The sequence below is a fragment of the Bactrocera tryoni genome, chromosome 5 (genome assembly GCF_016617805.1).
Source record: "Bactrocera tryoni isolate S06 chromosome 5, CSIRO_BtryS06_freeze2, whole genome shotgun sequence".
Lineage (NCBI taxonomy): Eukaryota > Metazoa > Arthropoda > Insecta > Diptera > Tephritidae > Bactrocera > Bactrocera tryoni.
In genome coordinates this window covers 24,648,154-24,673,096 of record NC_052503.1, presented here as the reverse complement: position 1 = coordinate 24,673,096, position 24,943 = coordinate 24,648,154, and the positions used below count along the sequence as shown (strand labels likewise).

The following is a 24,943-nucleotide window of genomic DNA, read 5'->3' as shown; positions in this document are numbered from 1 at the left end:
TTAATATAATATAATATAATATTTTATATCATATTATACAAATATTAATTTTCCTTTTTTAAAAACGATGACAACTTTCTTTAAATTATTTATAGTTGTCTCCTTCCCTTTTATTTCAATAATATTCTATTTATAGTGTTAGCTTTAGTTTTTCAAAGAGATGGCAACTTTTTTCAAATAATTTTCACATTATATCGAACACTTTGTAATTTAGTTTTTTTTTATTATTCGAAATGTTCGTCTTTTGTTTTCACAAAAGCCCTCAAACCACTCGGCCATTGATGAATACCAGAAAGCACAGTTTCTCTAGGTATTGATTACGATTACTTATATTTCTCTCAAACTTTTTTCTAACTCTAGTCCAATGGATTTAAATCTGAACTTCCAGACGGCCAATCATCTGCAGGAATATTGCTTTTAAACCACTTTTAAGTGATTTTTGCATTGCGTGCTGAAGTAGCATTTTGCTGGAATTTCTAATGCTCTCAATCGAAAAGAATATTACTTAGCTGCTTTACACCGGCCTAGAAAACTCATTACTGATGCAGTTTGGGCAACAGTCTTAACCCCATTTTATCAAAAGTGATGTAACGCCTTTACAGGAGACTTCCAAACAAAAACTAACATGTGGTGACCACGTTGAATCTTGGGAATAACATGTTTTGCGTCTTTAGTAAATGTTGATGTTTGCTTATTAAACAGCACTTTTCATGTGGAGATCAAATAAGTCTCGCCTTTGATCTGATCGATATATCCATGTTCTTGGAGACAATTTTCTGTTTTTTAATAGAATTTCTGTGAATGCGTTCACGAACAGTTTTTATGACTGTATTGGTTCAAACGGCGCAAGGACGGCTATTTCCTTTCTGACACCAACTGTAGAAGTTTGGGTCAACAATCAATAGTGCGGTAATAGTTGGGTTTTTTCTGAGCAAATTTGCCATAGTAAAGTTCAGTGAAATTCCTCATAACCGGACTATCCCAATGCAGGGTTTTTGCTAAGGGAGCTACATATGGGGCGAGGCATAATCGTGTGCTTAATATACAATTTTATTATGATAAGCTGCAAATCAAAACTATATTTCTACTGAATAAATATATGGTAGCCAATTTCGTTATAAGATCAATATAAAGAGAGAAATATATATTTTTGAATAAAAACACAGTGATCCTAACAGTGGCGTAGCTACAACTTCGGCCGCCCGGGGCCTAGCACGTTCTGCCGCCCCCCTTTATCTACCTACCTACAAATTTCATGAGGTGGTTCGAGCAAAAGTGAATTTTTACAAAATATCTTCGATATTAAGTATGTAAAATTTAGGAACTAGAAGCTACGCAAATTCTGAAGTTCCAAAATTATCACAATACGGTTTTTGAGGAAATTGGTAGTAAATTTACAAGACATGTTATTAAAAGCCATAGAAAAACTCATTTTCGCCCTATATCTTGTACACTTTTCTATCATTATTTTGAAGAAAGATATAAGCCAAAAGATATTCAAAGACTGAAGAGTATTCGAGTAAAAATTAAAATTTTTCATTGTTATTCAGATTATTACATTGTGAGTGTACAACTCTTTATCTTTTATAATAAATTTTGTAAAAAAATTTGTTGAAATATTTTTCTGAATATTAAAAAACAACGAAGATCGTTTTGCCGCCCCCAAGACGTTGCGCCCCGGGGCGACGGCCCCCTTCGACCCTTAGCTACGCCACTGGATCCTAAATAACATAAAAATGTAAGTTTACACCAATTTTAGTAAAAGAAAGAAGTTTATTGTACAAGATAAAAATAAAAATCCCAATACTTGGGTTATTTAAATGTTTCACATAGATTTTGAGGTTATGTGAAAAATGTTTATTTTCTATAGGACTCGTAGTTTCGCCGGAAATCAAGATAAATAATTTTTAACATTAAAAGCTTAAGTACGCGAAAATTATTTTTCCCTTAATGTTTGTTTGTAACACTTTTTCCTGCGAATTTGTGCTCTTCCTTGTATTGCCATAAAATCTGTTACAAGATTTATAATGCATATAACTAAACTTTGTAACAGATTTTATGGCAATATTAGGTATAGTATATATGCTTACAGTAAAAGCAGAGTGGAAATTATACATCATTCAATATATATATATATCGGTCAAGTATTTATTATATATGTATGTGTCTATGTTTTAAATCTAAATTTTGTAGAAACAAACTCAATATATTCTAGTTGAATTATGATGTTAACGTTCATAAACACTCATTTTTAAAAAGGTTACTATCTAGAAAACTCAAAGAACGCCAAAATCTTCAAATCAAACTGTGGCGCTAATTCCAAGTTTTGGGTTATATTTCTTTTTCGGACGCCTCACAAGAATCTTGCAATAGTGTTTCATGATTTTGCAGAAAATTTTACCACACATATATAATAACACCAAAACATAAAAGCGAATATTTACTATCACAGTACAAAACAGGATGGAATGAGTAAAAACAGACACGGAAATCGAAAGAGAAACCTAATAAACACACGTCACAAATAAATTTTCATGACGGCGTTGGCTTTCGTGGCTGCAATAAGAAAAAAACAACACATGAGCAATATTTCAATACTGAACGCACAAGATAAAATAGTTGCGTTCTCTATTTTTCTGTGAAAAAATAATACTCATGTGTGAAGCCAAATACTTGTAAGTATGTAAACACGTAAATTGAAAGGAGTCGTAATAAAATCTAAAAATAGAAGTTTTAGTGTTACACAGGCAAGGATGTGTTTACGTACACATTATTGGGATATAAGTTTACACAAGTTGACCGGAAATGACCAAAAGCAACTAACCACTTGATGAAAGTAATATAAAAGCTCAGGAAAATCCATTTGAGCGCTTGGCATGTCTGAAAAGGTTAAGATAAAAGACTAAGCAACATTTACTTTATGGGATTATTCGGGATTTCATTTGTTTGCGTAAAATATTACACACATACACATACTTGTTTGAAAGCAGAATCACAGGGGTATTATTTTTATGTGCTGTTAACCAAATATTTTGGGATTGACACTGTAGAGATTTTAAGCCCTGACAATATACCCAAAAGTGGTAGCTATAAGAGCCGAATATTAAAAACTTATTCTCGGTAACCCTTTAGCTACAAATCCTGCACACTAAATTGATATTGATGTTAGAATTTTTGAGAATATTGAGGAACATATCTACGAAACTATGTAACACGAGTACACTTTACATTTTTAGCCTCAGGAAAGCTTAATAGTTTCCTTCTAAGCGTATTGGGCTAGAATAAGCCTAAAAGTAGGCAATACCATATATGGCTAAAATTATTGTCTACTTTTAGATGGCAGGCAATTATTTTTGTGAGATTTGTGCTTTAATTTCAAAACGACTCGAATATAAATGGGTTAAAAAGCTATATTTTTCATTCATTACTTCTCCCGCAACAAAGGAAAGTTCATTGAAAACAATTTTATTTTTTAATTCTTTTGAACCAATTTCTGTCTGGCAACACCAAAACATAAATTTTATAAATTAAAAAAAAGTATATGGTGTCAACGGCCTTCTGTTGGGGAAATACTGTTGACTACTAAGTTTAAGCTTGATAAGAATCACAAAATGAATTTGCTCGTTAAGATAGGACTATACGACAAGGGATCGATTCAGGTTTTGGTGATCAGAAATTTATTTATGCACCATATATATGGTATTGTGTTATTTCAGCCTTTTCTTACAGCAATCCGAAATTATTACGAACTATTGTTTTCTTTGCCAGACTATGAAGTAAAATCTTAACTAGGCTCAACATATTTTGACTAGAGGTAACATCCACTTTTCAGTCAAATAACATAACTCGTAGACTTCTCAAAATATATGAACCAAATTTGGTTTGCGGCAATTGTGCTTGTTTACATACCCTGGGAGGCCGAAATGGGCCTCATCGCTGAACAAAATTTGCCTCGAAAACTTCGGATCTTCTTGGAATTTTACAAGAGCCCAAAGAGCGAAGCGAAATAAGGTTATTGAAAAAGTACCTCAACTTGGATCACCCGTTATAATTTTAGCTGATGCGTAATAAAATATAGCAATAAAAGCAAGTCTAAGTTTATGGCCTTCAATATAAGCTAAGAAGATACTAAAATAGATTATAATTTATTCATAGTTTCTTAGAATAATGGATGTTTGATTCTTGGCAATAGTCATCACTTCAGAGGAAAAAAAATTTTTAATTTTTTCTATTTTTCTTTTATTTTAATCGCATTAGTTTCATTGACTCAGAATTACAACTAAACTGAAAATACAAATCACTTGCAACAATTAACTATAACAATACTCATTCTCTAAGAGATAGGGATTTCCACGCGCTGATATACAAAACCATTTCCAAGAGGCTGCTTAGCAGTAATGAAAGAGTAATATACGAGTAATGACTTTATCACTCAAATAAATACATACACACATCCTTACATATGGACAACTGCGAAAGCCCGCAATCATAGATCGTTGATAACATTGACACATTTCTTGATGCTTTAGAGGTTAGCAGTATTCCAATGAGTTTCTCGAGAAAATCGTTTGCCTTACTCATTAATAAATTGCATACTTAAGCGCTGACATACAGACAGAATAAGTATAGTACAGACCATATTATCTGTCATCAGCTTGATGAAATTATTGCAACGCCTTTGGATTTCCAATTGAAATGTCGCACCAAGCGCGATTTCCCACTTTCAGTATTGTAGTAACGGCTCAGTTTCATCTGTTTCATTCTCAGCCTTACAAAAACTGCATTTTTGACTTCATCGTTGTTGGTAGAATGCGGGCAGCATGTTTGTTTGTGAACTTTATATTATGAAATTCTCAGAAATCCCCTAAGCATTAAAATTAATTGCATTCGCTCATATTGCGAAGAGTTTATGCGCTGTCGTATTCTTATAGAAATATATACCATATACAAACATTCAATTGCATATATAGTACATACATACATACCATAACGTTCAATATGCCATTACCCATAACTGTTGCATGACGTTATTCTAATTGTTAAATGTTCGGGGAAAATATGTGTCAGAAAATTATTGTATTATGCGCAGTTTTTTATACCCTGAACCTGGATATAGAGTTTGTCACAAAACTTGTAACACTCAAGGAAAAGCCTCGGAGGTCCTATAAAATATTCATATCCATATACATATAGGTGCAATGTGTTGGAAATTGTACATAAAACGCAAAATATTTAATTATTCATCAATATTTATTGTGTCGCCTTCAAAGTAATCCCCACCAGATGTAATCCACTTTTTCGAGGTTACTTTCCAGTCCTCGAAAAACTTTTCATAAAACCTTTTTGGGATAATCTACAGCTCCTTCAGCGAATTTTGTTTTATCTCTGCGATCGTCTGGCAACGGGTTCCACGGAGCTTTAATTTCAGTTTGGGAAACAAGAAAAAATCACACGGAGCCAAATGTGGTGAATACAGTGGTTGATCGATGGTATTCACTGCGTTTTTGGCTTCAAATTCGAGCGCAATCGTGGCTCGATGCGATCATTCAGTATTATCGTGTAAAATCCATGAATTGTTTTACCACAATTCCGGGCGTTTTCGACGGGTGTTCTCACGTAAACCCTCAATACGGCCAAATAAAACTTCTCATTAACTGTCTGCCCTTCCGGAACAAAGATGTATCCATGCATCAAACTATGAATATCGAGAAAAAAAACAATGAGCATCTCCAGAATAGCCTTGAGAGCCGAGGTGCATGCTGCTTCGATCCCCTCTGTCGACAGAAAAATGCTTGCCTTTCATCGGCCTTTTCGGGATCATACTCAAAAATCCATTACTCGTTACCTGTGATTACATTGTTCAAAAATTGGCGGTCACTTTCACAGATGTTCAAATTTCTTGGCACACTTCCACTCGCCGCAATTTCTAGTCGTCAGTGAGCGTACAACTTGCTTCAAGTGCTCCGTCACAATGTCATGAACCACAAATTTTGATAAATTTAACATCTGGGTAATTAAACGAATATTTAGTCGACGGTCTGAGTTCAAAGCTTTGCTTCACGCGAGTCACATTGTCGGTATTTGCCGAAGTCGCAGGTCTCCCAGCACGGTCTTCATCAGCGACATCTTTCCTGCCCTTCAAAAAGACCTGGTGCCACCGAAACACATCACTTCTTGCTAAAGCAACATCTGGGAAAACCTGCGATCTTTGTCGCAGATTTACCGAGTTTCACACAGAATTTAACCGCGTACCTCTGCTCTAACGAACGCTCCATTTTCGGTTTGCACTTCTCACAGAAACGCGTCGCGCGAAAATGTTTGTCCTGACTCTCCAGGTGCTCGGAGACAACTGATTAGCCGCTTGTTCGTTAGCTAGCAACGCCCCTCCGAAGTGCAGTCGCGACAAAAGAAAAGAAATTCTATTACTTTCCGGATAAATCCTGTAAGCAGTTACTGTCAACCAACTGGTTGGTAGATCGCGCTCAAATTAATAGCAGTTATTAAGGACAGTCCTACAGGCTTAGCAAAACAACATTTTTTTTTGAAATATCATTTACCTGGGGAGTTTAATTAAAATTTCCGGTTGCATTTTGGTCACAATATAAGTCAACGTTATAAGTCGTCGATTTAGCCAAGTCCATCATTCAGTCTGTCTGTGTACGTACCCCAAATAGTCTTCAGTTTTTGAGACATCAATCTGCACACACCAGTTTCTCTGCAAAGAGCTTCTCATTTGTCAAAATCGCCGATATCAGACCACTATAGCATATAGCTGCCATATAAACTAACCGATAGAAATCAAATGTATAGAAAATTTTTTTATTTGACACGACATCTTTACAAAATTCGCAGGAATTATTGTCCAAGGCAAGAAGACCCACCAAAATCAAGAAAAATATATTTTTATACTCTTTTATGCTATAAGAAATGCAGGTGTGAAGGGTATTATAATAACCTAGGTTAAGCCAAAATTAAAGTTTTTTGTTTTGTTGTTTTATCAGTCACGTGATTCAAAAGCAAATAGTTAATTTGTTTATATTATACTAACAATTAGTGTACAGGTGTCTAACGGCGTGAATACAATATTATGCTTGAAGTTTAGCAAACTTACATACATATTAATAATTAGATAAAATTTTACACGAGTGCAATAATAATACGAGTACACAATAATAAAATAAATTGTTTAAGGTTTCTATTACTAAAATTATTACAAGTTTTTGAGACGACGGCCCTTGCATTGCATGGTGGAAAACGCATTCCTTCGTCGACTTTTTTGCAGGGCGAGTTTGCAGGCTTTACCCAGATATTCTTGGTGGTACAAATTTTTGAGACATCTGAGATTTTCCTAAGTTACTTCCCTTCTAAAAGTAAAAACCGAAACCAGACAATGTTATTTCGTGGACCTGCCCACATAACATATTTTTCCAAGTAAGCGTCTATCAAAAGGTACATATGTACTTCCACTTCTTTTTGCGATGATGGCAGTATTTGCAAAGACAAGCGCAAAATATCTGAGACTTACAATTGATAAGAGATTGTCGGGAAACATACATGGAGAGACCACCAGAAAATTAAGAGAACCCAATTCAGGTTAAGATTTCCGCAACTGTACTGGCTCCAAAATCAAGATCTCGACTCAGTCTAAAGAATAAACTGTTCATAAGGCAATATTTAGACCAATCTATTTGTATGGAATTCAAATCTGGAGGAGCTCAGCTGATTCACATTTTAAAGTTATTCAAGCTTTTAAAAAAAAAAGCTCCTCGCACTATGCTGGGTGCACCCATTTATGTTAGAAATGACGTCTTTATCTTAAACCGCTGTAAGAGAGACTATAGAAGAATTTAGTAGTCGTCACCGCTCTCGATTAGAGAATCATGATAACGTACTTGCGATCCAACTTCTGGATAAAAGCGACTAATGTAAGATATGAAAACTATATCATCCATTGATTCTTCTTTTTCGATTCAATTGATCTCAAATTAGCAGCTTCTTAGAGAGCAATCAAGGCACTCGACTTCTTGATAATAAAATTCCTCATACAACACGAAATTTAGGTATTTCCTACGAATTGAGAGAGTGCATAAGGTGCGGCTGTCACTGAACAGAGATCCTCTTTGCTCCTTTTAATACAATCAAAGTATTCTTATATAAAAATGCTTTAAAATTTTCTTAGAAATGAGAGTGTTTTATAAAAATTAAACTTTTCATTTTTAGGGTTGCCACATAAATTTTATTAAAATATCTTATGAATTTTCTCAACTTTGAGTGAAACCCAAATAGTTGAACAGAGTGTTTTATAAAAATAAAATATTTCATTTATAGGGTTGCCACATACATTTTATGAAAATATCTTGTGAAATTTTTCTGCTTTGGGTAAAACCAAAATAGTTGATGAGAATGCTTTATAAAAATAAAATTTTTCATTTATAGGGTTGCCACATAAATTTTATTAAAATATCTTGTGAAGTTTCTTAGTTTTGGGTAAAACCAAAATAGTTGATAAGAATGCTTTATAAAAATAAAATTTTTCATTAATAGGGTTGCCACATAAATTTTATTAAAATATCTTGCGAAGTTTCTCAACTTTGAGTAAAACCAAAATAGTTGAAGAGAGTGCTTTATAAAAGAAAAATTTTCATTTATAGGGTTGCCACATAAATTTTATTAAAAAATCTTGTCTAGTTTCTCAACTTTGAGTGAAACCCAAATAGTTGAACAGAGTGCTTTATAAAAATAAAATTTTCATTTATAGGGTTGCCACATAAATTTTATTGAAATATCTTGTCTAGTTTCTCAACTTTAAGTAAAACCAAAAGAGTTGATGAGAGTGTTTTATAAAAATAAAATTTGGTTTTATAGGGTTGCCCCATAAATTTTATTAAAATACCTTGTGAAGTTTCTTAGTTTTGGGTATAATATAATATCTTGCGAAATTTCCCAATTTTAGGTAAAATCAAAACAGTTCATCAATATACTCGGATATAATTTTAAATCGACATACAATAAAAATATTGAAATTCTAAATTTGATTGCCTCAAAATTCGTTTTCTGTGTTTCTTAATATCAATCAGTTTGAAAAGCATTAAAATTTCCATTTATATAAAAAATTACACGTTTCCTAATTACTTTAACTGTCGTTTACATGACGAATATATGGACATAATATATTAGATATTTTCTGCGTGCTTGCAGCTAAATAGGAAGGGGGAGGTACAGCTATTACCGAGTTCGGACAAAAATTCGCAAATCACTGTTAGAATATTACGTGTGGCCTGCGGGCGGGGACCAGCGTGCGCATAACCATAAAAATGAATGAACAAATGATAAATCATTAATATTGTTGAATGTGCGGATTGAAATTTGCAGCTGTTATGAGGCGTTCGATTTGATTTGACTGTGACAAAAGCGTTGCTTCGCAAATTTGTTAAATAAAACCATTTATATGATTGAGCACATTTTCGCTGTTGGCTGGAATTTTAATAACTTTCCTATTGCGTCGAATGAAATGAATATGTAATTTAGGAATGGGGCATAGATTCCATTTGTCACTTGGATTACATTTTGTTAAGATATTTCCAAGTGCATAAAATCGCACTTCATTTTTGATTTTATATTTGTTGTTATTGTTTTTTTAATATATTTCTGCTAATAATCTACAATAGTTAGTAAAACGAAATTTTTAAATTTTTTTTTGTTAAAAAAATTGCTAAAAATAATATTAATATCTTTTTTTAATAAAAAACAAATTTTATAAATTAAAAAATTCTAAGGTTGATATAAGAATTTAAATCAAATTTGCATATATGTCAAATATTGGAGTTAGGTGGCAACGTTATTTATGAAATTTTAAGTGGCAACATTACATCTATAAATTTAAGGCTTATAAGGTTGTTATTCATATTAAAAATGCAAAAAATATATTAATATTTTTTTTAATAAATAATTTTTGTTTTGAAAAAATTGAGTGAAAATTGTATAAATTAAAGAAGCTTGTTATTGGTGTTTATAAAAAATAAATTTAAACAAAAATAATTAAATTTACATACATTTAAGTCTCTCAAATGTTGGAGTAAGGTGACAACTTTGTTTAGGGAATTCTATGAAATATTTGGAAATTTATAAAGAAATTAAAAAAGTGGCAATACTGCTGAAAAAATGTATAACTAAAAGACTTATAAGGTTGAGATTTATATTTCTACAAAAAAAAATTCGAAAAAATTTATAAAATTTTTTTTAATAAATCACTAATTTTTTGAAAAAAATGAGTGAAATGAATGAAAATTGCTTAAATTAAATAATTCTAAGCTTGATATTAGTATTTATAATAATTATATATTTTAAGAAGAAGTTTAAAAAATCGGTTTTATGGGAGATACACTGGATAGATGTACGATCTGACCGATTCCGTCAAATGATTAATGGAATATCCTAATACACTTTCGTATTAAATCTCATTGGAATATCTCAAAAACTGACGAACAAATTTTTATAATCCCTAAAAAACTTGGCCCACTAATCGCTGATTGGAAACCTTGTTCAAAATGAACCGTAGAGCATTTTCCGCATACGCGATTTTTTTCGTTTTTTTAGCTCCCTGTAAATCGACCCTTTCTAATGTATAGTATATGCAAGAAGTTAATTACTAAATAAAAAAATAAAAAATACCGATATTATTGACAAAAAAGGTGTAATAATACTCAGAAATATGCACATATAACAAGATATAAGAGCGCTAACTATTCCTCACGCGACATAAGCATGCCAGGGACTTTTAAAATTTCCAAGAAATGCGAATATAAATCCCACATACTTGAGCTTATCACACTCCACTTTGCAAATCGCAAATAAAACACTACAAATCGGCTGTACTTTTCGCTTTTCCTAAAATAGCTTATACACTTACTTTATGTTTGTTAGTTTATTATTGGAATTTATTGTTTGTGAAGTGCGAGCATTAGCAAACAAAGGCGTAGGTGCTTAAGTTGATTTGTGCGAATTATTGACCAGTTTTTAGTCTGGCAAATCTTCAACGGAAAGGTGGGTATTTATTTTAGACTTAAATTGTATTTGTTCTGGCAGATAATTGCATTCTGATGTGCTAAAAGTAATTTATAGGCACCTGAAAGAAAAGTTAGTTCGCTTGCAGCAAGCACACATGTCGTATGAGCAACCTTTAGTTGGCTTCGCTTTCTTCCAATGAACTCCGCTTAAATTATGTTGTCTTCTGTCTTTATGGCTTCGCTTTGTTGCTGTTGACATTACTTTTGATTTCGAAATCCATGCGCTGTCTAGTTTATCCAATGCTCTGGGGCAAGTCGTATATGCGCTTCGCAGCCTAAAGTTCATCATACGCAGTGGCTGACTTATATGCTGAATTATTTATGTGTCAAATAATTAATACACGTGTTTATGTCAGCTTGGGAGTTGGTATTTTTGTTGATTATTTTTAGAAGTGGAGATGTGAAAATTTCAGAATTTTTTAAGAAATTAAATAAAAAATATTTAAAAAAGGAATACATAATTTTTATTTCAATGGTTAAGCTTGCTTATTGCTTGCTTTATTTTAAGAACTGTATATTAATTCACGAAAAAGCTTAAGTAAACCTGGAATTCGGTATATTCAACATGGGAGCTTTAGAAAATCACTAAGATAAGACAACAAACAAAAGTCTGAGACACTTATTTATTGGAATGCAGGGCGACTTAAATATTAATATTTAGAATTATCAGTAATTATAACTTGTTTTCAAACATTTTACGATAAAAATACGATATTGAAAAGCGACTATAAGGATTTCGATATAGTTAAAAAGATAAAAATTTTGTCCGAAGTTTTTAGATAATAACAAAATGGATACGTGGGAGAGACGGAAGAAGCCAGTCATTTGTCAGAATCGTCATTATCGAGCCAATATAGAAAAGAGCTGCCATACAAACAGACCGTTTATAGAAATTCTTTTAGTTATGTAGGGTATTCCAGCTCCGGTACAATCAAAGTTAACGTTTTACTTGTTTTTTATTATCTTATAACCAAACTGTTACAGTTGCCACAAGCTTAGGGCAGCATAGTTATCAGGACCTCCACCTACAAAAAGAAATGAATTGTTCTATAAATAACTTTTCCACAGTAACCTTGATGTTTACTCTGTACATTTTTATATAAACAGTTATGATTGCGATTGTTTGTACTAACAAAGTAGTCATATATAATTATCCACTGTTGGCTCTCAAAGTGCTTATTATTCTCATATCCGCATCCTTCTTCTTTATAATCAAAATGTGTGTAAAGACGTTTTTCATTGAATCAGACGCACAAATTACATTCTAATTTATGATGCAAATTCCAACCACGTGTTTTGTAAGATTTGCCCTTGCATGTGACTCATTTTATTTTCGAGTTAGTCTTTTAATAATGGAAGGACAGTAGAATTCTCGTTTAAAGAAATTTAAGAATAATATTTTTTAAGAAAAATACATACACAGCTTTTTACAAATATAGACAGTTGCTTCAATAATGCTGGAAATTTGTTTCTCTCTTCTACATTTCAACGGAATTAGTCTAACTCAATATAATTATGCTTTAATTTTGATATAAAACCGGCAATGAAAAAAAATATTGCCTACATTTAGGCGGTTCTTTAATATGTAGCGAGGTCGCAAACCAGAAACAATCAAACTTTTTCAATTAGTAGAATGCGAAAGAGTGAAAAGAACTGCTAAATATGTTTTTTTATTGTCATAATACATAGAATATTTGGTATTATTTCTTTTTAAGCTCAACTATGAATTCTGAAGCTATTTCCTTAAGTGATCATTTATGGAAAAACATAAGCTGCATGGATAGGTACTGATATAGATCTCACTTTCAACAAAGATTAAAAAAGGTTTCCAATGCAAATGTACCTCAGTAGCTAAACGATTCTTCGAGTATATAGCTGCCTAAGAAATTCCTCTTAAAACATATCAGCATTTAGGAGACGGCTTAAAATATGTGATGACTACTCCAGTTCTTGCGTAATATGAAAGCAAAGAGAAGCATCTGTCAAAAGATTGCTGACGACAAAATTAAAAAAAAAATATTGAGAACTGGGATCAAAGAATGTTTTCAAATTTTTACTCAAATAAATTTACTGATGATTTGCAAGAAAACTAAGATGCCTGCTACATATATGATAGAATAGTATTTGTTTAGACATTTTGAAGAAAAAATGGAATAAAGGAAACAATTCCAAGAGGTTTAGAACACGATTAAATAAATTTTTGAGAAAGGTCACCACTTATTTTAAGAAAAAAAAAAAAATAGTTTAATAAAATTGTTAAATTAATGGGTTACATGGGTTTCCATCGGGTAAAAACAAACTTTTTTCAAAATTTTAAAAAATTAAATACTTTATTGGAACTTTTTTTCAAACATACACTATTAATAAAGAAATTCAGAAAGTAAAAAAAAAAATTTAAACTCGGCCATTGTGACGCCATTTCCGGTTACTCCTCGGAAAAAAGGTGCACCCACGTTGAGAGAATAACTCCTTACAGGATTATCTAAAGTGAAAAAAACTTGGACGAAGGAAATGGAAGGATTGGATTTTTGGCAGACATTTTTACAAAAAAATTAAAATTTCGCGACATTTTTTTTCAAATAGTTGTAATCGAAAAATATGATAATCCTTCACCCAAGTCTTTAAGAATTGTAACTCAAAGATCCGTGTAAAATTTCATGAAGATTGGTTGAGTAGTTCTCGAAAAATATTGCCAACGACTTCAAAACCACAGTTTCGAGAAAAACGCAGTTAAAAACGGTGTACTTAGCCTGGCTAGCCTCGAGCGCACAAGTCCGGAAACTATTACTCGGATCAACTTGAATATGTAGGACAATTATCTAAAGATGTTGTAGAATTTAATAAGACAATAAAAAAAAATCGATTTTTTGAAACCCGTAGCCCATTAAACTTCGCCTTAAAAATCGCTGGCTCGAAACCGGTTTAACACCCATATCTTAGGTATAGTGGCTTAGAATGATCCGTAGAACATTTCCCGCATACGTGATTTTTCCTGTTTTTTGGCTGCTCGTAAATCAACCCACTCTAGTATATATATATATATATATATACATATATAATGTAAATATATATACATATATATATAATATATATTATATTTCTATATGAATAAAATTTCTGATAATAAACAACGCCATCATCACGCTCAACATTTCCTCATTCAACATTCATGACTTTTGAATTTTCAGCATAAGCACAAAGCAAATAAACAAATACAATATTGTGAGTCAAGAGACCACAGATTAACTAATTGTTACGGGATTTTATTATATATTTGTTTATGTTTATGTTTTTATTTTTTTTCTGCCTCTTCAAACACATTCTGGCCATAATTAGCAATAAACGAGTGAGTACTCCGCGAAAATCCAGTAAAAATCACGGAGTGAAATACAAATAAATATGCATACATACATACATACGAGTATATACTTAATTACATAGTGACATTCCTGCCTTAAGTAGAACAAATACTTATAAAATACAGCGCAAATAGTGACCAATGACTTGGTATTAAGCATTTGACACTTTTATCGGATTCGCAAACACCAAGTGAGTGCATACTATATACACACACATACACATATATACTTTATACGAGTTTAGTTTTGCACATATTTATGTGCATAGCTGTAATTGTGGATTGTGCAAGCGCTCGTATATAAATATTTATTTGTTTTTGTAATTAACGCGAAATCTATTTTTAATCCAAATTAACTTGTTCTTGAACAAACTGATTTTCCTTAGTTGAAGTACTTAATGCAAACTTTTACTAGTGTGACTTTGTGCTTAAATGTAATTCCACATAAATACTCTAGAATTTATTTGCAAGCATTTCAGCGCCCTCTTCAACTACATTGTGGTTATAGAACGGAATTCATCAGTCTGGATTATTAATCATTACAATTTAGTTCAGAAATCACTTTCGCTATTCTCAAAAAAGTTTATGAAAATCCAACATTCAATTTATATACAGACAAATTTTTCCGATAAGTTCTACTCTAGAGGTTATATCACTTGTAAATTTCAAAAAAATCGATTTTTTTTATGTACATTGGGGTGGGTTAAAAAACCTAGGATTTTTCGATTTAAGTATATTTAAGAGGTTATATTCAATTCAGATTTTAGAAAATCGTTTTTAATTTTTGTATATACTACATGGAACGTACATTAGGGTGGACCAAAAAAAAATTTTTTTTTCTCTTGGAACTTTAAAAAATTGGTTCATAGACAATGGGAAGATCGTTCGACTAACGGTTTTCTATTTTTTCTTATTATCAGAAAAATTCATATTACGCTTTCAACTGTCAAGCTATACATAGCCCTGACTTACTGGTCCTTAATAATGTCAGATGGAGCTTGAGTTTAATTAGGGCTGATGTATTCGTCATACAGGACATCAACGTTTTTTACAAACTTTAAGAGCGACTTGGTATCTAATTTTTATATTTCATCTATCCCTTTGAACTCCAAAGCTCCTAGATATCTAAGATGAGTTCTAGATAAGGCTAGAGAAAAGCACAGGAAGTGCTCCAGCATCTCTCTCATGCAAACTTCCATGCACTTTCTGCCAAGGCTCTTGCACATGGCGAACCTGCATGTACCTAAGATATCCTACCTCACCCTAATTCGTCTGTCAGCTACTTCGTAAAATTCGATGTAAATCGTTTTTGGTAACTTACCTATTTCCTGTACTGTTTCGGTAGCCCGACAAATGACATTTTTGACAATCTCATCCAATATTTTATTTCCCGAAATTCCTTTATAGCCTGGGAGCCAGTATACACGCAGCCGCTTTCCAACAGCCAGTACATCTTCTGCCTCCATGCTTCTAAGGTCATTCTCTTACGTAATGCGATATGAAATTATTGCCTTAATTGCCTCCTGGTCGATATCGAGTATATTGATTATCTTTATATTGTTTCCTGTGTTTTTAGTTACATCAGCCGCTTTCCTGTCTGCAAAGACTGCAGCCTGAAAGATACTGTAGTATTTTGAAAGCTGTGGTTGCGGCTGATATTGGTTGAAAATTTGGCGAAAAACTCACGAAGAATCAAGGCAGTATGCGACGGTGCATTATCGTGTTGCAAAAAGCAAGAGTAGTCGGCCCATAATTCCATTCGTCGTTTCACTTTTCTTATGCCCAAATGATCTTTCAAAATGGTTTTGGCGGATTCTTCCGATATTCAAACGATGCCAGTAAGATCTCTGCCTGTTAAACGTCGATTCTCAAGTATTTCGCGACAAAGAATAACCGAAGGCCTTTTCCAACATTCAACGTTTCGACACCAGAAATTTCATTCCACACAAAAAATTTAATGGAACTTCTTTCTTGAAAAATTTCACTCATCGTAAATATGCCTTTATGTACTTCAGAAAGACAAGCGTATACAAAACACCAATGTTTATTTTGAGGTGACATTTGGTACGGATAAGCTTGTAATGTCTTCTTATGTTATTTTAAGTTATGCTAAGTTATTTTTATTAAGTTATGTTATGTTAAAGTAATATTTTACCAAGCAAAAAAGTTGTTAAAGGAAATACAGTTTTTCGTTATCAGTTAATATCGAGTATCAGGCCGCTTTAACTATAATATATAAGTATGCACCTTCTACAAATATGTGAGATACAATATCAATGAGCCCATCAATCGATGAAACAAAGTACATACATAATTAGCATAGTGATTACACTCGTTAAGAGTGATAAAAGTTTGTTGTTAACTACCTACACGTTCAAGGAAGCTTGTATATATTCAATTTATCCTATAGGAAAGAGCACAGGTATTATTTATAGAATGATTCCGAAAATTCCTATGGTATCCATAAAAAAATCAAGACAAAGCTAAGAGCTAGGGGGTTCGATTAACATAACCTATAAATAACTTATTTTCCGACAATCGATCACAATACGAACATTTTCCTATTATGTTTCCACAAAACCAAGCGATCAATCACAATTTCGCGGTTAAACATATGCGGCATTTGAACGTTTTTTGAAAGCAACTTTTTTCGTCATATATAACGTCATATAAAGTATATATGTACGTCATAAATAGCGAATTTCGCTTACACTTCAAGTTAGATGACAATTCTAAGTGAGAGGTTAGAAAGTTTTGTTTCAAAAGATATACGGAAAATACCATGGCATGTACAATTGACATAGACTCTTGTTGAAGAGTTTTGTTTTCATCGTTCATCCTAAGGCTTAGTCGCAAGCGAAGTCAGGGTAGGATTGGGAATTTCCTTCTGTTCTCTCCATCAACTTTCGTTAGTTAAGTAGCCAAATTTGCCTCTAAGATGACGATATGGAGACATCTGTACAAAATTTCCTGGACTGTATAGATTTCTCTAAGCTTTAGTTAAAACACCTTGAAGCTCGTATCTTCGATTAACGAGCGAATCGGCTCGAAACGATATTAAGCGCCTCAATATATTTGTTATAGACTCAAATTTTTTTCTTAATATGTGTCAAATGGTCACTTGATTCGCACCTAACTGTTGTAGTATCATAAAGTGCCGGTGTTTCTATTGTTCAAATGGGATTCTACGATTTTCTTTGATGGAAATAACACCGAAACCTAACAACATTACCAAACTTAAACATAGCCACAGACTCTCTAATTTCACTGCGAACCTAAGTAGACTCTCTATTCACTTGTTGGGTGCTCTGTTTATATTTATACACATAAGTACATATGTAAATTTATACTCTCACGTTTTTAGTTCATTCACTTGTAACTGTTAATTAACGAAATTGCCACTCGTTAATGCGTGTTTGTGTTACATGCCAAAATAACGGAAAATTTGCGATGGCATTAAGTAGGTTTAGTATATCTAGTTTAGATTGTGGTAGGCGTTATAAGCTGTTAAACGGCTTCAGCGTACACAAATATCAATGATTAAATGGATATCAATATGCACACTCTGTCAAAAAAGTTATGGTATATGATGTTAAATGTTTTACAAGTAAATGAAAATATTTACCTAAGCTGCGTTCAAATTTAAATTTAATTAAATAAATTTTAAAAATTAATGTAATTAATTTTAGACTTAAATTCGTTCTAATTTTCAATTTGCCTTCAAAATATTCTTGTTTGAGTAAAAAAATTAATTTTAACTTAAAAAATTAAATTAATTTTAATTGAATTCAAGTAAATTAATTATAGGTAATTATAATTAATTTAAATTAATTTATTTTAAATTTAATTTAATTATAAATAATGTTTATTTTTTAATTTAAATTTAATTAAATTAAATTAATTATAAAGGATTCGAACATTTTAAATTTAAAAATTAAATTAAATTGTCAAATTTAATTTAAATTAGTTTATTTTAAAAAATAAAATTGTAATAGATCTTTTAATTAAATAATAAACTAATAATATAAATTGAATTTAAAAAACTTTTTAAATTAAAATTTTTTTTTTCTTAAATAAGAATACTTTGAAAGCAATTTTTTTAAATTAAAATTTAATTTAAGTGGAAAAAATTAATTATAATTTGAAAATAATTAATTTTAATTTCAGAAATTTGTTTTTTTTTTTTTGGCACTAATGATTTTGGAAAGTATAAACAATTAAGTTTCCTTCTTCTTTTGCTGCTTATTAACGTACCATCCTTTTTGTGCCTTACTGTTAATAAGCACTTACGCTATATTTGGATATTTAAGCATGTCGGTTAACGAGCAAACATAACACAACGGTAACGGTAACCAACAGCCTGTGGCGCAAGCCGTAGCTGTCAAGTGCTTGTGTGTTTCAATGTTCATTAACTGAAAGTTCTTTTGCGAATATTTATAGCAGCTTATTTCAGGTCAAATTTATTGAGCTTTTAGTCCTTTTCACTTTTTTATCTGGCACTTGTTGATTGTTTGTCGGGCAAATATTTATCATTTTGTTATTGTATGGTTCCAACAGTGCGTGACGGTGTTGCTCGTTCCAACATGTGCGTGCCAAAGGTGATTGAGCAATTTTTTGTTAGAATAAATTATAATACAAATCAATTTATACGTGTTAGTGCTTAGTTAACTCCTATTCAAATCTCCTTAAATTTCGCACACTGGTTCAAATATTTTACTTATTTTAACTTTTCCGACAGTTGGTAACTCTTATACAAAACGCATATGGAATCATTTCCCAGAATTTTCGTCTCTTTTATGTACATTTTGTAATTATTTCGAATTTTTCGATAGGTGGCAAATCAATTTCCAACCAACTGTATATATTTTTCATACAATTTTATTAAATACATTAAACCATATCTTATTAAGTTTAATTTTTCCGACAGGTGGCAACTCTTTTACAATATATAGAACACTATCCTAGAACTTTTTTTCCGCTTATGTTTTCCACACAGTTTCAATATTTATATTTTAAGATTTTTGTTAGGTGGCAACTCTATTTCAAAATAAATTCAGGTAATATCCATAAAACTGTTTTAAATACATAAACTTTGGCCAACCTTTTTGAATATCTACTTAATCTGACTTTTCCTGCATGTGGCAACACTTACACAAATTAATTTTCCTGAGTTTTCGTCTTTTCTTATGTACGTTTGTTAAATATTTTCAGTTTTTGCGATAGATGGCAACTATTTTTCATAAATTTTTGTACTTTTTTACAGATTTTTATTTATATGTTAGGTGGCAACTCTTTTTCAATGCGTATATCACTATCCTAAACATTTTCTTTCGCCTTATGTGAAAAATATTTTGTAATATTTTCAAAAATATTTTTGCAATAGGTGGCAACTCCATTCTAAATATTTCGATAGATTTTCATATTGTATAATTTTTGTTTTAGAAACCGTATTTGCATTTACATACATATGTACATATATCTCATGTATCACATGAGACGTCACAATAAAGCATAGCGGCTGCTTTTCTCTCTGAGTGTAGTATTTGTTAGGTTAGATTAGGTAAAATTTAAATGGCTATCCAAAAAAGCGAGTTGCCTACCATTCTCTAACTCTTTTTTAAACCCGTTAGAATTTCACGCCTGTTATATGTATCTGCAGTCATCAGATCGCCTAAATTAAATTAAAAGCATTAGAGCTCTTGTTACAAAATCCCAGCCATGGCGTCACCATCGAGCTTCGTACCAACATTTAGAGATTTGATAAACCAAATCGTTGGAATTTCAGAGTGTATAAAACTGATATCCAAACTGCTTTTATTCAGTTACTTTTAGTCCTTCTGAGAAATACCTTAAACCCTCTTAATCCCTAATAATAATCTTAATCCCCCACAGCGGAAGTAGATAAACAAATACACATGCCAATATACATATCTACATATTTACACTTTTCTTCACTTTACACATTTTATTTGCTTTCTTTCGTTGCTAATTTGTATTCATTTGTAGCATTATTGAGCAATCAATTTTTGGCGAATAAAAATTTCACATTTATTCATCTCACTCATATAAGAAAATATTTATTCTTAGCGATTTATTTGCATTCCTGCTGACTCTTTAAATATTGCGCTGAAATTGTTTGCCAGCATTTTATTTATTATTTGCAACGCTCGTTTCATTTTTATTATGTAAGTATGAGTGCGCTCCAGCTTCTTACCGCATCGAAGTGTATTATTTAACTCATTTATATGCAAATATGGAAACATCCATGCTAATGAGGGATTACATAATCGAAATTTGTGTCTGCTCTATATGTACATATGTACATGTACATTAGGATATCCGTTATTTTTCAAGTTCATTTTTTTGCACTGGTCATATATGGAGGGTCTTCAATTGATCTCTTGTTTCAAATTCTGAGCACAGTGCAGAAATCCTGGAACAAAAATTCTACTCATACTCGCCAAATCACTCAGCCACCTTTAGCAGCTCACAGTTTACTACGAGAACAGTCACGTCTGTCTCTTATTATTCGTTTGGAATTCTTTTAGGTACATAACAGGTCAATTGAAAAGTCCCCTGCCTTACACATAGCTGGCGTTACTGGAATTAAATCTATTTGATTTTTAGTTATTCCTAACCTTCAAAAGGTGCGTGTATAAATTTGACAGCTTTCGGATCATTAGTTTGTGAATTATATCATTTTGAGTGAAGTTACTTAAGTTATTGTGAAAAAAATGGTTAAAAATAATTTCGCTTAGAGATAAAATATCGTTTTCTTAAGATAAAAAATACAATTGAAGTAAAAACTTGGCTAAATGACGAGTTTTCGGACACTTCTTGAGAAAAATCAACCATCAAGGATTGGTATACAAAGTTTAGACGCGGTGAGTGAGACGTTACGGTGAACGCAATGGACTCCAAAAACTGGTTATTACCGACGAAAACATCATAAAAATTCACAAAATAATTTTGAATGACCATAAAGTGAAGTTGGTCGCGATAGCAGGCACTCTAAAGATACGAACTGAATGTGTACATCATATTATTCACAAATATTTGGGTATGAGAAAGTTCTGTACAAAGTGGGTACCGCGCGGGCACACTTTTGACCAACAAGAACGAAGAGTTGATGATTCGTAGCAGTGTTTGGAGATGTTCAAACGACATAAACCCGAGTTTTTGCATTGACCTGTGACAATGGATGAAACATGGCTCCCTCATTTCACTCCGAAGTCTAATCGACAGTCATCTGAGTGAACTGCACACGACAAAGCCGCTCCACGTTTCAAAGCGTGAAAAACGCAACAGACGGCTGGCAGGGTTATGGCATCCGCATTTTGGGATACGCGTGAAATAATTTTCATTGGCTACCTTAATGTACCGTGTCACAAGTCAGTGGAAATGATGGCAAAAATCCATGAATTGGGTTTTGAATTGCTGCCGCATCCTTTGTGTTCTTCATATCTGGCTCCAGCGACTATTTCCTGTTCTCATATCTCAAAAGAATGTTCGGCATGAAGACATTTTCGTCGAATGAAAAAGTGATCGCCGAAACCAAGGCCTATTTTGAAGTAAAGAGCAAATCGTCTTACAAAACTGGTATCGAAAAGTTGGAAATTGGAAGGTCGCTTTAATCGGTGTATTAACGTTGAAGGAAACTTCTTCCTCTTTACTGGCGTAGACACCGCTTACGCGGTTATATCCTAGTTGACAACAGCGCCCCAGTCGTTTCATTTTGCTGTTTGGCGCCAATTGGAAATTCCAAGTGTAGCCAGGTCCTTCTCCACTTGGTCTTTTCAATGGAGTAGCTGTCTTCCTCTTCCTCTGCTTCACCCGGCGGGTACTGCATCGAATACTCTCAGAGCTGGAGTGTTTTCGTCCATTCAGACGATAAGACCTAGCCAGCGAAGCCGCTGTCTCTTAATTCGCTGAACTATATCAATGCCGCCGTATATCTCGTACAGCTCATCGTTCCATCTAATACGGTACTCACCGTTCTAATGCGCATAGAACCAAATCTTCCGTAGAAAATTTCTCTCGAGAACTCCTAACATACACTCATCAGATGTTGTCATCGTCCATGTCTCTGCACCATATAGCAAGACGGGGATGATGAGTGACTTGTAGAGTTTGGTCTTTGTTCGTCGAGAGAGGACTTTACTTCTCAAACTTCTTTACTTCTTGAAAAGTTAGATTTACTATACTTATTACAAAAAACCGTTAGGTAAACAAACCATCAAACTAATTACACTCCTGTACAACATGTTGTGCGACTATAAAAATCGATGCATGAAAAGCAGTAATTTATCTCGAATATTAAGGTTTACATTTCCGACACTTGTGGCTTGAATTTATTGCCATAAATGTTTGCTAGGCACAAACACACAAAACAAAAACACATAAAGCACTTCGGCGAGGAGATAAAAACCGCATGTTGTTTGCTTTACATTAGGCTTATTATAGCTCTACGTATATCTACGTGCACATGTACCTTTGGACTTTCCATTTTTTATTACAAAGAGCGCTATGCTCCATTGGATGCTTTATGAGAGAATATGTATCAGCACGCATGGCTATAAAGTAGCACTTAATTTGCGACATTTACCACTCTATCGTTCCCTACTGATCGACCAAGGGCGATCGTTTGATTAGTTATGTGTTAGAAGGAAAGAGGGGGATTAAACTCGTAACATTCATGTGATTATCATATTTGGGAAGTAGTTGTGCTGACCATAAGTAATGTAAGGAAAATACTGTAATGTCTATTGTTTGCAGTATGCGTAGATATGTATATTTGTACTTTCAAAAGTGGTTCGATAAGTACACAGGTTTACAGCCCGGAAAGTTCCATAGACGGATGCTATCAAATATTTTGAAATCAAAAAGAAATAATATCGGCCGGTGATTCGATTCTCGTTTTTAGAGGAGAAATTCCGCAGTAAATTCAATGATGACATTTCCCCTCCGATGGCAAAAGTTAAAAATTGAATGAACAAGTTTCAATGTGTTCGTTCGTCGATTTTGATGATACCACAGCCAAGTTTCCTGAAAAATGGATAACATAGCCACTATTTCTTATTGGCAAACCGACGATTAAAGGTTCACGACATCGCTGAGGTCGTAGACATGTCAAAATACCGACGATAGTCGGGTCACACGACAGTCGGATCTATGTAATCGGAACGGATTTGGATTTTTATCCGGCCAAGGACTGTCAACTCGACAGAATTCTATCGCTACAACAACAACAACCGACGACAGTCAGGTCTAAGTAATCAAGGACTATCAACTCAGCACCACTCCTCGAAATTACTTTAGGAATACTTTCATCAGCTATAACAACAACAATCATGTGAAAAGGCTGTCGGCGCGATGGAGTAACAAATGTAGTTGTGAAACCACATTACAGCATTGTTTGACGCTGTCTGTAGAAGTTTCTACGTCGTTTCGTGATCATCGGCGAAATATTATAAATACCTGAGACCAAGTAACGGGGCAGTAGACTTCAACTAACAAACCCGCTCTGAAGAAGACAAATACTGTTAAGATTAACATCCAAAACGGTGCTGGCTACTGTTTCTGGGATTCACAAGATGTAATCTACATCAGCAATCATTGAAGGACAAGATGGTTACAGGGCTATACTATACTAACTTATTGAGCCGATTCAACGCCTAATTGTAGAAAAAATAGTCCTATCTGGTGAAGAAAATGTGCTTCTCAACCATGGTAACGCCCGGCTCCCACCGCTACCCTCGTTAAGACCAAATTGGTCACTGTTTGACTTTTATTTGTTTCCAAACTGGGAAATATCATTCTTCTTCGTCTTTATTGGCGTAAATACCGTTTACGCGGTTATATTGGAGGTCTCAATCGAGGCTGTTGTGTCTTTTTCATGGAGGGGGTTTTTTTACGTGGCGGGTACCAAACCAGCACACAACCCTGCGGAGGGATGATTCGCCTTTTCACATCAGCTCGCCTTCAAACGCATCTTTTTTTACTGCTCAGAGGATTTGGTCTAACACCGGAAGTCGTGAGCTGCTTGAGCCATATGTAAAATAATCGTTGCTGGCCGGTTCCAAGTGAATGGCGCTCAGAGAACTTTCCTCACTTGCGTGAACTTCTACACATGCCTCCATCCTTATTAATAGCAGGGCACAAATTTTAGTCGTATGAGATAGCTATCGTCTTCTGGGAGGTCTACTTCGCAGTTTTCCAGAAAGGAAAATTTTATACCGGTGGAAAAGTGGAAGCAAGGTCAAAGTGAAAAAAACTATAAATCTAGATTTCCTTCATGGAAACCCACCGCGTATTGGTTAAGAATTTGACGATTTTAAACCACTGCCTTAACTTTGTTCAATAATTAAGTGGGGTTCCATTTCATATATTGTTCGACTTGCACACGAAAAACAGCGTAAGTTCCCCAAGTCTCCTATTAATCTTTAGTGCCTATGATGCGATCGTTTCTCAGTTTTTTTGCCTTCTTTGGAAACAGTCCTGCTTAATTTCCTTTGCATTG

At 33.2% G+C, this 24,943-nt stretch overlaps 1 protein-coding gene across 1 annotated transcript in view; it reads left to right on the top strand.

Moving 5' to 3' along the window:
• LOC120778208 (prostaglandin D2 receptor) overlaps nucleotides 1-24,943 on the top strand; it is a 36,722-nt gene that overhangs the window by 6,093 nt on the left and 5,686 nt on the right. The window lies entirely within an intron of this gene.